Raw genomic sequence first — 14,060 nt, 5'->3', positions numbered from 1 at the left:
TTAAACATAGGAAAGGAGAAGAAAGGAAATAGTAACAAGATCAGAGTTTAATGAAATAGAACACAAATCTAAAATAGAGAGGCTCAGCCAAGCCGTACGCTGGTTCTTTATTTTTGGTAAAGTTGATAGACCAGAGGAAGATTAATCAATACAAAAACTTGGAATTAAATAACAGAATGAAAAGAAGATTAGTATAAAGCCTACATGCACTATTATCAATATATTTTATAATTTATATAATTCTGACAAATTCATAAACATGGGCTTAATGAAATTAACACAAGGAGGAAAAGGAACCAAGAAAATCTGGAGTTCTTCGTCTCATAGATAGAAATGTGTCATTTAAAACTTTCTTTTCTTAAAGTGTATTTTTAACGAATTTTTGTGCATTTCATACAAAACATCTTAATCATCTTTATATCCCTTCCCTCATCTGCAATCCCGTACAGCCTCCCCCGCCCCCAACACACATATCAGATATTATACAATCTGTCATATATGTTAAGGCCTCTCTAGTAAAGTCACTGTACCTATATAGCCCTCAGTGCAAGTCCTTCCATTGGGGTCTAGTCAGTCCATATAGAGTCTTGCTTAAAGATCAGCTCTCCTCCACTCAGCATTAATTCAGCTAAGGATGGGGCCTACTGCCCATTTCCCCAGTTCTATGCTGGGATTTGTCTGAGTTTGTATGGGTCTTGTGCATGCTAACACCACTGCTGTAAGCTCATATGAGCAAGGTCCCAGGAGACTGTAGGACTCTGTTTTCTTATGGTCATGCAACTCCTCCCCTGGACCTTATAATTTTGTGCCCTTTCTTCTGCAACAGTCCCTGAACCCTAGGTGGGTGAAGTTTAATACAGAAACCCTATCCAAGGATCCACACTCTGACAACTCTTATTTGCTACAGTTTGGCCAGTTGTGGCCTTTTGAGTTCATCATACTTTGTTGCATAAGGAAGCTTTGCTGATGAACATTGAGCGATGCATTAGTACTCGCTCTACCCCTTGTTCTATTATGTTCCATGGGCCTTAAGCGTACAGGTTGCATTGTAGATGTGTCACTTAGAGTTGAGCATCTCACAGACACTTATTCTCTGTGTTTAACCAGTTGTAGAACTCTCTAAAAGTCTCCATCTGTTGCAAAAGAAGCTTCTTTGATAAGTGGTGACTGACATACTACCAAAATTACACAAGCTATTGCCAAAGTCCTTTATTATCTTCCAGAACTTGAAGGTAAGACCCTATTGCTGAAGACAGGACATATTTTGGACACAGGACTTGTGGCAATGGAGCTGAAACTGACCTGGGATCCTCTCCCTGAAGACTAGCTCTCATAGTTTTGAAAGGCACTATATATGGTGCTATGGGAGAAAAATCAATCAATGGTCCAACTCCAGCTTTAAAACCTAATAACCACAACAATAACCTGCGCAGAAAACTATATTGGTGCAGTAGTGGCACTTTTATTTTGGAAATAATCATAATCAACAGCTCCCTAATTGGACTTGACGCCTGCCCAATGGGAGGGAACTCATGTGTGGCACTGTACACTGTAAACATAGCCAAATACACATGGCTGGAAAGATCATAGATCTTAGAGAAAACCCTAAGTGTGTCACATCCCTAGACTTACATTATTTCTTACTATATGTTAAATACGTATTCCTATATTTACAGGCAAGTATGCCAATCATCACCCATTTAAAACTTTCTAATAACCAATTCCAAGTCTTGGTGATATTATTGGTGAAGAGTAAGAGGAATACCACTACTGTTTTGCAATTTATTCTAGAGAATTACACCAGAATGTACTACTAAAGGGTTCTGTGAAGCTGAACTTAACTCTAAAACCTGGCTAAAATCAGACAAAAGAAATACTGACCAATCACAAACATGAGAATAGATGCAAAAATTTCTAAGCAGACTATTAGCATTCCAATTCAGCAGTATGTAAAATGATAATGCATGCATTGGTTGAAAGTTCTCAGTGTGTGTCTTCCCTGTGTGCATAGAGACAGATTGGCACTTGATGATCTCTGTTGCTCAATCTTTATGTACAGAATAACCTTAAATGAAGAACTGGCATCTTCCACTCAAGCATGCAGGGAAGGCACACTTCTGACAAAAGATTTGAAAGCCTGTGATCAAGTTCCTCTCCTAAATTCAGGACTTTTAATGAAATTGTAATGCACAATAGGAGTAAACAGTTCCCAAGATTTCAAAATGTTCCAAATAGAATGTTCCCATCTACAGTGGACATGTATTTCTACTAACCTGCAATCTAAACACCCAAACTTCAACATACTCAAACTCAGGGGCCATTTTCCATTGTTAAAAAAAAAAAAAAAAAAAGAGTGGGGACCAATATACCTAAGAAAGATCTCTTTGGATAGACTCAAAACATGAGAATATTTGCAACTCATCAAAGTTGTCACCTAATGGTCTCTATTACTAACAAGAGTCTTGGTAACCAAACAGAAAAAAAGATGGTGTGCTACAGGAGTATGGAGAAGACCAGGAAAGCTGGGAAGAGCTGATACATGGACTCAAACAGGCCTTTAAGTTTATAAGATTTATTATTGTCCTGTGTGTGTTAATGATATCGGGAGTTGAGGGAGCACATATGCCATGACACATATGTAGTATGAGAGAACAACTTTGTGGAGCTGGTTTTCTTCATCCATCTTTACATGAATTCTGGGGATTGAACTGAGGTTGTCAGGCTTGCACGGCAAGTGCCTTTACCTGTTGAGCCAATCTTCAAGCCCCCCAAAGCCTAGATTAATCTTCATCTTTCAAGCTCTTCGGAATGATTGATGAGGATTGACAGGGCTACATAATGAACCTGGTCTCTGTTTGCCAATGCAGGGCATTTTATTGAGTTTGGCTCTACTGGTTGAAGGGATTTATTCCTCTGAGATGTATGCTTCCACTGTTTCACAACTCCCATAAATCTATTCCTAAAATTTAATGTGCTCTTTGTGCCAAAAAGGAAGTGACAAACACTAAGCATCATAAAGCTGGCCAGAGGGATAGTTCTAATACCCAGGGAGGCACTTTGCAATTGACATAAAATGGGAGCTGCTCAGGGAGAACCAGTGGCTTTCTAAGGTGTCTGCTTCCATTACCATACACAGGAGTTACAAGGCAGTGGAAGATATTACATGTCTTGTTGTGTCTTGTGTGTGTGTGTGTGTGTGTGTGTGTGTGTGTGTGTGTGTATGATCCAAGGGTCTTGCTCAGTTGTTCTGTACCTACGTATTGAGATAGGGTCTCTCACTTGAACATGGAGCTCGTTGATTCAGCTAGTTTATCTACCCAGATTGCTCTGAGGCTTCCCAGTCTCCACAGTCTAGGTACTGAGATTACAGACAATCACCATGTGCTCTATTAGCACTTACCTGGGTACTGAAGATTTGAACTCAGCTCCTCAGGCTTTGTGTGTAAGTGCATGCTCATTGAGCCATATCCCCAGTCAAAACTACTATATTCCCAAACAAACTGAATCAGCGTGTTACAATATCCTTTTAATAAATACTTTCCATGCACAGATATTCCAGATTTATTGTGTTTGTTTTTTCTTGGGTCCTTGAAAAATACAGAAATACGCACATCAAGGGCTGCTAACATAATTTATAATAAGATAGACTTACAACTTAAATCATAGAAATTTTTCTAAAAATATATTAGCTATGACAGAAGTGCTGAGCTAAGTTTGCCATTTTGACCTTGTTGCACCTAACTTTTCCACAGGAAATCTACAATACAAGAAGCTTCACCAATTTTTTTGTATTTTTAATGTCACTACTTCACATATTTATGTCAATTCTAGGACACACACCCCAATCTCCTTATCTCTATCTCTTCCTTCTTTATTTGTGAATGTATTCCATTTTCCTTTCTAACTTTTTCCATGTTCCTTGATCTGTTACTTACAATACACACTACTACAAACAAATGTCTCTAAGTGCAAAATATGCTTCCTGAATTGTAAGCAACTATCATCTTTATTTCCTAGCAGTATAAAAACTTGCTAAATATTTTCTGAATTGTGTAGACATTAGATAACTGTCTCCTGCCAATAATCTGCAACAGGATAGATTATTCCTGTGCTAATCATTCCATGCCTAGCTAAATGGTTTGTTAATTGACCTGATGGCCAAGACTCTGATTATGATCTCTTGACATATGCTCCAATTCAATGAAAGGCTAATGACTGCTGTGCATTAGATAGCTAATTTTCTAAGTATGCTGTTATAAAAATCTCTACTCTAAAACTCTATTTTCAGGTTAGTAGGTCAAAGGTTTAAGATCTAATATCCATAGTAAATATTCTAAATTTAAACAAAATTGACAAAGTAAATGTTGATAGGTTTCCAGGTTCCAGTGACCTCTACTTAACAACTCTGGAGAGGGAAGCACACAATGGCATTATTCAACTTGTGGTAAATCCATAACCTGTCATCCTGAGTTCCTTGGGCCAGAGGTCAGTCAAATTGCTAATGTAACTCACACTTCTCCATGAATTCTACAAGGTTAGAACTAATAAGAGATTTCATGAGCAGAGCTATTTTAAAGAGAATACAAAGAAACCTAAGAGCATCCTATTTGTATAATCAATAACCAATTATTTTATTTTATAGAAGAAACTCACCAACAACAGCAAGCATCTCAAAATGAAACAATGAAAAATTATATTAATCTAAGGCATTAATACAAAAGTGGTTAGAGTTGTAGGAAAAATAATATTATAATTTCCTGGGAAATAAATATCATGCTTTAAAAGAGAAAATATAAGACCATCAGAGGTTAATTCTGAAACTAGTACATGACACAATTCCAAACAAAATGTAGAGAAATGTTCCTTTAATTTTCATTTAATAACAACTTTACTGAAGTATATTTCATGTGCCATAAAATTTGTTCATTTAAAGTGGGATGCAATAAACCTTTAATACTTCTCAGGGCTGGTACAGCCATCACCCCAAATCAGCTTTATTCTGTATCTGGCTCTTCTACTTTTCAGAATGTTCTGGAGAGCCACCTGTGATGTGGCTTGTGCAGGTAGCTTATTCCTTTTTACTGCTGAGTAGTATTCTATGGTGTTTTTCAGCGCCATGTTAAAGCAACACTTCGGTAATCACAGCCTGACTCTTGAACCCAAACTCCTCTGAGAACCTGTTGTACCAGGTCTCTCATGTAACTCTGCTCTCAAACAAAGGTCTTGCTCTTTTTTAATTGAAACAGTATATCCAGCATGAAATGGGGAAAGAAAAGTGGAACAATTTGTTTTATCAGGGAATTTGCATTTTCTGGCTCCTACTGACCTGGAACAGCACACACAAGCACAGATATTATCAATTAACCTCACCTATTGTTTGCAACACAAATGGGATAATTCTTGTTACTTTCAATGAATAGTCACTCCTTGCAGTTCTTGATATGCACAACACACACACACACACACACACACAAATTTTTCTGTCAGTGGAAGGTAGGGTCATAAGGGATTAAAGCTATATGTTTAGGTTATGAGAGGAGCTCGAGACCTACTAAGATTATTCATTTTATTAACAAGCTGAGCTAGTGTTAAATGATCTCAAACCTAAGGTTAACATTTTGGTTGCAAGGTTAGGTAAAAGTCATTTGTCCAGAAGTCATTCATTCCCACAGTATTCCACTACATTGATATGGTGATCAAGACACATATGAGACAGTCAATATAATGAATATATTAAAAATTTCCAAAGTTTTTGAAACTTTGGAAGAGAAATCTCTACATGGCACGATGAGTCTATAATAAATAAGCTATGTAATATTGTTGTGAGAAATAGTAGACACAATAATTAATAATTTAGACACAATCTATTGATAAAAACAGAATATAATAAAAACCAGATCTTAAATAGGTGAAGAAAAGAATTATGTTTTCAAAAGCTGGCATATTGTCAATTGGCCAAACGTAAAAATAAAGTTCATACTAACACCGTACTGCAAATACTGTAATTAATTCATGGGATTTTAGAGATTCAACAATAAAAAGTGAAACAATAAATATATTAGTTGAATATTTATATGGTTATTAGTCCCACAGAAAAGGTACAGAATTTAAGGAAAAAAGATTTCATTCATCATTGACCCTTATGCGTGACTGAAGTCATTATAAAGTAAGTTGCAAATGACAAAAATGAAAGTGTTTGCAGGATATAACCATGTCATAAATGGCCCATATTTCAATATCTAACATTACAGAAGCCCTTACAACATCCTGAGCAGGTTATGTCCGGTACAGGATGCATCAAGCACTCATCACATACACAGTCAACAGAACAGAGAAGAAAGAATAGAAGGTTTAACTTTACTGCCATAAATGTTCAAAGTAGTAGGATCGTAAAGCAATATTTAGGAATAAATTTTTATATTGGAAAGGATTTTCAAAATGTGAGTCCCTAATATTTGCCAGGGCATGGGTGACAATCAGCCTACCCTTCCACTGCTAATGAAGTGCATCAGTACAAGGTCTAAGGAAGCCAGTCAGGAACACACCACGAAAGCCACACAAAATGGTGAACCTTCCATTCCAGAACCTCATTTCTAGCATTTTAAGGGTAGGTTTAGATGATTTCTTATAATATAAAATCTAAAAACACCAGGATAGCTAATAGCAAGGTATTATTCAATAAACTATAATTAATCCATAAAACTTATCTTCCTCCATTAAAAAGATAAGACAGAATTATGAAATGGCATAAAAAGAAATACTGTTCATAAATAATAATTTTAGGGTTAAGGAAAGGTTCAGTCAGTAAAGTGCTTCCCACTGAAGCATGAGGACCAGAGTGATCCCCTTGAACACATATAAAAATGCTGGTCACAACTGTACACACCTGTAATCCCAGTACTGGAGATACAGTCAGGAGGATCAACCAGCCTAGACAAATAAGTGAGTGCCAGGTTCATTGAGACCCTGTCTCAAAAAAATAAGGTAAAGAGTGTTTGAAGAAGATACCTTACGTCAACCTGTGGCCTCTATGGGTCTCTCTCTCTCTCTCTCTCTCTCTCTCTCTCTCTCTCTCTCTCTCTCTCTCCCTCTCTTTCTCAAGCACACACCCACAATAAAGCATTGGTTTAGGAGGCAGCTTTTAGGACCTTGCAAGATGTTTCAAGCAATAAAGACACTAGTCACCATGCTTGATAACTTGATTTCGATCCCCAGGACTCCCACAGTGACAAGGAGAACTGATTCTTGAAAGTTGTCCTTTTGTCTCCATATGTACACAACACACACACACACACACACACACACACACACACACACACACACCAAATAAATTAATATCTACAATAGATATACAGTGAACATACTTAAAATTAATTACAAGTACAGAATTCTTTAGCTAATCTATTCCAAGTTTTCTACAGTAAAACATATTTTATCAATAACAAAAATTCATGACAATAAATGATTAATATATTTACTTTCTCAGATAAGTGAGTGAAATAATAATAAATTATAATTTTAAAGTGCTGGATTAAAATGCTAAGCAAAGCCTTCCACTGAAACTCCCTTGAAGCATCAATAGTTATACAAAGTGGTGTTGAATTTGCTTAAAGAAAAACATTGTCAGAATTTCACAGCAGTGATCTCATCTTTTTGTTTCTTCTACCTGTCTTCTGTCCTAATTGTGTTTTTATGTAATTCTGACATTCCTTTATTCTCAGTTTACAGGTTACGATTCAATTTCCTTCTTGCAAAAAGAAGTAAGGAGGAAGAAAAATCTTCAATTCTGATTGCTCCCATGTTATTTTCTTCAAGCCTCTTGGAAGTACATGCAGAACCCTCTTCTTGTCTCCATAATTATGTTCACTCTCTGTCCATTGTGGTCTAGCTTACTTCCAAATAATCTGATAAAACCTCTGTATCACCTGAATACTAGATAAGTGAAACGAGCTAATTTTAGACATTCAGGGTAGTGCTATGCTCTGTTTGTTGTTGGTCCCCCAGTGGTTCAGTTGTTAGCCCATCCTCAGTGTAGTGATGTTGGGAGGTGGACCTTTAACAGGTGGAACCCAGTGAGGTCCTCAGGTCAATAGGGAGCAGGTTCTCCAAAGGGCTTGTGTGACCCCAGTCTTTTTCTGGATTCTTCTTTGGTGAAGTGACCTCTTCCCAGCACTTATGCTTCTAGCATTTCTACCCTCTCTGCCTGATGCATGCAAGGGGCAGAGTATATTCACCAAGCCTGTGCTAAGCTGTTTGGACACTTGCAGCCTCTAATGCTGTGAGTTAAGTAAACATGTTTTCTGCTTAAGTTTGTGTATTAGTCATTTTTCTGTTGCTGTGATAGAAACACTGACCAAAGCAACTTATAGAAGAGTTTATTTGAGCTTACGGTTCCAGGGGAATTACAGTCCGTCATGGCAGGGAGGCATGGTGGCCGGAGGTGGCTGGAGCAGGAGCAGCAGAAGCTAAGCTGTCACATCATCTCGCAGGCACAGGAAACAAGAGTGCAACTGGAGATCTGGCAAGGCTCAAGAACTCTGTAAGCCCACCCCCAGTGACGTGCTTCCTCCAGGATAGCCACAACTTCTAAAACCTCCCAAAACAGCGCCATCATCTGGAAACAAAATGTCCAAAAACTTGGAGCCTATGGGGGACATTTTCATTCAAACCACCACAGTTTGCTAGCCTTTGGTTCTTCATTCCAGCGATATAGAACAGATTACTACAGATAAAGACCTTGTCTTACTCATTCCTAGTTCCCCTCAAGCCCAAAGTATAAGACTTTTAATTCTCCGTAAATTCTAGGTACCAGAGACACAAATCAGGTACAGAGTCAGAAACAGAAAACATTCCTATTCCCATGGGTCTGTATTTCACTATCTCTGCATTTTGTTTGGTCTTTTTTCTATGATTAGGAATATTTAATGACATTGTATATTAAACCTACCTGATCCATAGGCTAAGTCAAATTAAGAGCTCAATAAATACCAACTCATTCTTGGATTCTGTCTGGTGGATCCTATTATCCAGGATGAATCTTCTCAGAAACTGAAAATATATGCTTGTATTTCACAGATATGCTTTATTTTCAAGATCGCATTGTGTACTAGCTTCATGACTGGCCTTCCTGGTCTTGGTTATGGGTCCTATCTGTTCAAAGCCTTCCTGTGTTTCAGCACTGTTAACTACTGGAGCTGTAGAGAATAATATAACCCAGTCCTTGTCCTTGAGGATCCCACTGTCATGTTGTTGGTAAAAGCAAAACAATGATCCTGCGTAGGAAATGTATAAGGTAATTAATCTGACAGACTGAATTTGGTCTGTTGGTTTTTACAATCAAAGGACCATACATACATGGAGGAGTCATAATGTGCATTGAAGTAAACACAGGCAAGAAGTGAGCTAAAACTAATACTTAGCCTATCATTTAGAGCTGGTATTTTGAGAGTGCAAGGCATTTCTCATACCTTTTAGCAGAGATGAATTTATCAGAAGAGTTTTTTTTTTTTTTTTTTTTTTTTTTGTCTTTTTGAAACAGGGTCTCCCTGTAGCACCAGCTGGCCTAGAACTCACTACATAGACCAAGCTGGCCTTGAACTCACAGAGATCCTCCTGCCTCTGCCTCCCGAGTGCTGGGACTACAGATGTGAAGAGATTTTTATTAAGAACACTGAATCATCAGTACCTAAAACAACTAGGTTCTTTATTCCAGAACCTACAGAAAGACCATGAGAATCACGAAGTACCGATGATGACATTTGCTGACGTATTGCTTTCTTGGTCTCCCTCTGTGTTAGAAAGTCAGAACTGGTAGGACTGAGAGGAATGTTACAGCTTACTGACATCCACAATTAAAGCTTATTTTGAAAAGTGGATGGTTAAAGATGCATAAGCTAAGCTTTTTTTAATCCCACAAAGTTCTTATAGTTTGTTTCAAAAGCAGAATAGAATTCTCCTATTCTCCACTACTCCATACTGGGCAGAAAAATCTATTACGCTCTGGATCAGATATTGTAAATATGTTTTTGCTTTCATAATTTTTCCAAAAGATTGCCAATACACAGCAAGGTCATCATTTCCCAGATGCAATCTTCTGTGTATATGTTCCTGTGTGTGCACATGTAAACATGACTGATGGAAGAGGACCCATGAGCAGAGCCTGTCTAATTTGTGTGTTGTGTCTATGTATGCATGATGTATGTACAGGAACATAATTGTGTATGTGTGTATGTGTGCAGGTACACATACACATATACGTTCATATACTTTCATGAGTCCTGAGGTCAGTGTTGGGTGCCATCTTCTACCACCTTTCACCTTTTTGGAGATAGAATTTCCCACTAAATGGAGAGTTAGAGAAGTTGGCCAGTGAGCTGCTGGGATCCTCCTGTCTCTGACTCAGTCAAGGATTATAGATGCATGGTCCCACGTTCAGCTTTTCTGAATGAACTTAGGTCCTCATGCTTGTTTGCCAAGCACTTTACTCACTGTGGTGATTTGAATGAGAAATGTCTTCCATAGGGTCAAGTATTTGAGCGTGTGGTCAGTTGGTGGTGCTGTTTGGGGAGGTCATGGAACTTTTATGAGGAATGGAGAAAGCACGTCACTTTGAGAGTTCATAGCCTGACCCCACTTCCAGTTTTGCTGCCTTTACTTCCTTCACATGTTTGGAGGTGTGAGCATTCAGCTTTCTGCTCCAGCTGCCACTTACCATGCCTCCCCCTCCAGGCCTCCCCTACCATTACTCCCTCACCATGACTCTTATCCTCTGGAACTCTTCTGTAAGTCGCTTCGGTGCAACAGCAAAGTACCTAACAGACTCACTGAACCATTTCCCCAGCCCAATTCTTCTTCCCATCATCTCTACTTCTTTCATATTAGACACATTAGCTTCTAGGACACATTTTTCTTAAATAGATCTTAATTTTCACTATGTTTTTTTTCCTTTTCATACATTTTGAAACTTTCTTTTTCCCATATTCCTAACTTTGCAGACATGGGAAGCATTAAAATAGATTAAAATATGTTTTTAATTTATACTCACCAGCATATAGTAAATTTTAAAAAGAACTTTAACGCATTGCTCATTTGGCTTTACAAGTCCACTGAATTTACTTTCAACTTTGATTGTCATCACAGACGTAGAAGAGAACTTTCTGGAAACAGAGGTTAGAGGCAAGCAGAAGGAGGGTCAAGCTTTGAAGACTGAACAAGAAAGTAGTGAAAATACCCTGAGCATTACTACCATGCCTCTGGATGGCCTGGTTAATTTTTATGCGTGGAAACCTGTGGCTCACAGGCTCAGTAACATGGAAGCCTTCCTCACCCCTCCATATGGCTGCTGTCTAAGCTCAAAGTCACAAACAGTATGAAAGAGTTTTCTATATGGACCAGTGATCACTGTCACAAAGTTGATTCTAAGCACTCAGCTAGCACTTAGGATTTTCAGGATTTGCTCAAGAAGTAAAAGCAGTGGGGAAGTTGGATTATGATCACTCCCAAATCCAGAGATTTTAAGTTCCTGAAGTTTCATATCCCTACAGAGGAGCCTGAGAGTGTTGTGTCTGGCCCCGTGAAGGGCACAGCTGTGACATCACCCCCACATCTTGGCCTTGTCTCCCTCAGTAGCCTGTGTGCCTGCACCAGAAATGCCCCCCTCCATGCCAGCAGAGCCTGGGAACAGGCATTACAGCTTTAGTATCAGGCTTTAACGAAAGCAGGAGAGAAGTATGCCCTTCCACGTGGATGTTCTGGCATGGATACAAGATACCAGTTCAAATAAAATGTCCCTGCAGATAACACAAATCACTGTAAACAAAAACTCCTTCCACGCCTGCTGTAAAACATCCACAGATAAGGCTAAGGCTGTCAAATGCTTCTCTGGGGCGTGCGTTTCTGTCCTTCGTCTTCAAGCTCGGAGCTCAATCTAATTAGCCACCATGTGGGCTCTGCTCAGGATTCATGTATACCACGGTTGGAGAATTGTTGTTTCAAAAATATTTTTGGTATGACAAGTTGAAAATTTTAGCTCATAAGCTAAGATTACCTCAAAATAAATATGTTAAATAAAATCCACAAGATGGGAATGAAGGACTCTGGGCATACAAGAAAGTTAAAATATGATTTTTCATAAAGAATTGACGTTTTTCATAAGATTCTTTACATTTCCTTTCTCACCATTTATTTTGAGAATGTCCAATTTGTTCATTTTTTTCATCAACTTCTATGGTTAAGTGTAAAGTGTTTCCCCAGAAAAAGGATTCCTGAAAGATTTCTTGAAATTGCCTTCTGTAGTTTCCTTCCTCACTGTAGCTAACTATAAAATCCTTACACTGTGTAACTAAAATGCTAGGTTCTTTCCATAATTCATATTGATTTTTGCATAAAATGACTATTCTGAGCTCCCTACAAAATCAAACACAACCATCCTTTCTGATGTTAAACAAAATTATCCCTTTGGGGGATTTACTCAAACCTTCCCTGGAGATAAGGGAGAAGATAATCCTAGAAGATCCTGAGACATTATATCTTTGCACTAGGTGAAAAGGATTCTGCCATCTGGAGTCACTTTCCACATCAGGTAAATCAGACAGCCACAGTTCTACAGCTGAGAACGAAATTTCATCTGTAAGTCAAATTTCTAGACAAGACTTTCAAGCTTTCAAATACCCCAAGAAGGAGAAAAGATATAGTCATGAAGATATTTATGAAAAGAAATGTTTTCCAGGGAATTTTTTCTAGAATTGGCCAAGTACTTTCCCTTCCCACCCCAAACAAATCAAGACCTCAAAATGGCCCCAATAATCCTCAGAGGAATTCTTGTTCATAGAAGGTGTGGTTCTAATGCCCCATCACTGCTGCCCTTTCACAGGCAAACGTGGTTTAGGGAATACACAAGTTCATATCCCCCCCCCCACATGCTTACCCACTTCCTAGTGGCCCTACTCACACGAACCTACCTAACCTCCAGGGTCATTCCGTATACCAGCACAGACTTCCCTCCTCTTGATGCACAGCAAGGAGTCCGTCCCTCTTCCTGAAACACTTGGTCCCATAACTCTTATAGGGACTCTGCATACAATTGAGGGCTCAGCTCACATGTCCCCTTGCTGAGAAGCCTCTTCTGCCCACCCAAACAAAAGTGACTTCACCTGTGACCTCATATCTCTTTTTTTGTCTCACTGACATACCCTTATCAAGAACTACTTTGCCTATTTGTCCTTGATTCCCTCTTATTCATCCAAATCTAATTTCATTGAGTACTGGACTTTGACCTGGCTGTAGTTAGTACACAGACTAGAGACCACCGCAAATTGCACTGCCTGGAGAAAATAATTACAAACTTAGGCCTGTCAGTTTCCTTCTCCCACCCTTTGGGCCTCTCTACTCTGGACAGGAATTGTCTCTTCTAGCTGAATTTTTCATCCATCCTCAAGCTACCTAACATTCATTCAGTTTCCACAAAGTAAATTCTAGATCCCAACCATTATTCCTATCACTTCCCTACCAACAAATGCTCCCTGATTCCCTGAGGTGTTTTCTGTCCTACCTGGAAGCACACAGAGGATGCAAGGTTACTGAACATCAGTGCAAGCTCCGCAGTTGGAAACTTCCAAACCCGGCATCCAAACAGCCAGGGCAGCTTGACTACATGATATCATATCTGTGAGAGGCTGGATTTCAGTTTGTTAACTTTAAAATGCAAGGCAGGTTTAAAGATTAACAATTTGCTCAGATAAAGGAAAAGGGAAAAATATAATTAATCATTTGCCTGTCCCCCAACACTAGTTTACAAAACCATGGTGCAACTTTATTGAGCTCAAAATTGAAGGGTGGCAAGGTTAATATGCAGCTTTAGACCTCACCGTTTCATTAACAAACACATTACAGGCTGTAAAGCTGAACTGACATTAATGCTAGGCCCAAACAAAGTAAATAATTACTGGCTTGGCAAATGAGGAAGTACTTGCAGAGTTTGTTTACATTGGGTTTTTGGAAAATTCATGTTGGCAAAAAGTCAAATACAGTTTGACTAGTAATTGTGACAATTGCTCACAGAT

At 38.6% G+C, this 14,060-nt stretch overlaps 1 long non-coding RNA gene across 4 annotated transcripts in view; it reads right to left on the bottom strand.

The window, feature by feature from the left end:
* Positions 1-13,643, bottom strand: part of LOC115068819 — a 56,590-nt gene extending 42,947 nt beyond the window's left edge. For 3 of the 4 annotated variants that reach the window (XR_003848161.1, XR_003848159.1, XR_003848162.1), the window contains exons 1-3: positions 13,550-13,643; positions 11,045-11,156; positions 3,401-3,587 (exon numbers count right to left, since the gene is read on the bottom strand). This is a non-coding gene — a long non-coding RNA (uncharacterized LOC115068819). Of the gene's footprint in view, positions 1-3,400; positions 3,588-6,886; positions 6,967-11,044; positions 11,157-13,549 lie in introns of all 4 variants that reach the window. The other variant, XR_003848160.1, reaches the window with a different exon arrangement.
* Between the last annotated feature and the right edge of the window lie 417 nt (positions 13,644-14,060).

The sequence above is a fragment of the Nannospalax galili genome, unplaced genomic scaffold (genome assembly GCF_000622305.1).
Source record: "Nannospalax galili isolate Female #2095 unplaced genomic scaffold, S.galili_v1.0 scaffold629, whole genome shotgun sequence".
NCBI classification, from domain to species: domain Eukaryota; kingdom Metazoa; phylum Chordata; class Mammalia; order Rodentia; family Spalacidae; genus Nannospalax; species Nannospalax galili.
The sequence above is the reverse complement of the archived record's forward strand: the minus strand, read 5'-3'. Positions and strand labels throughout refer to the sequence as shown.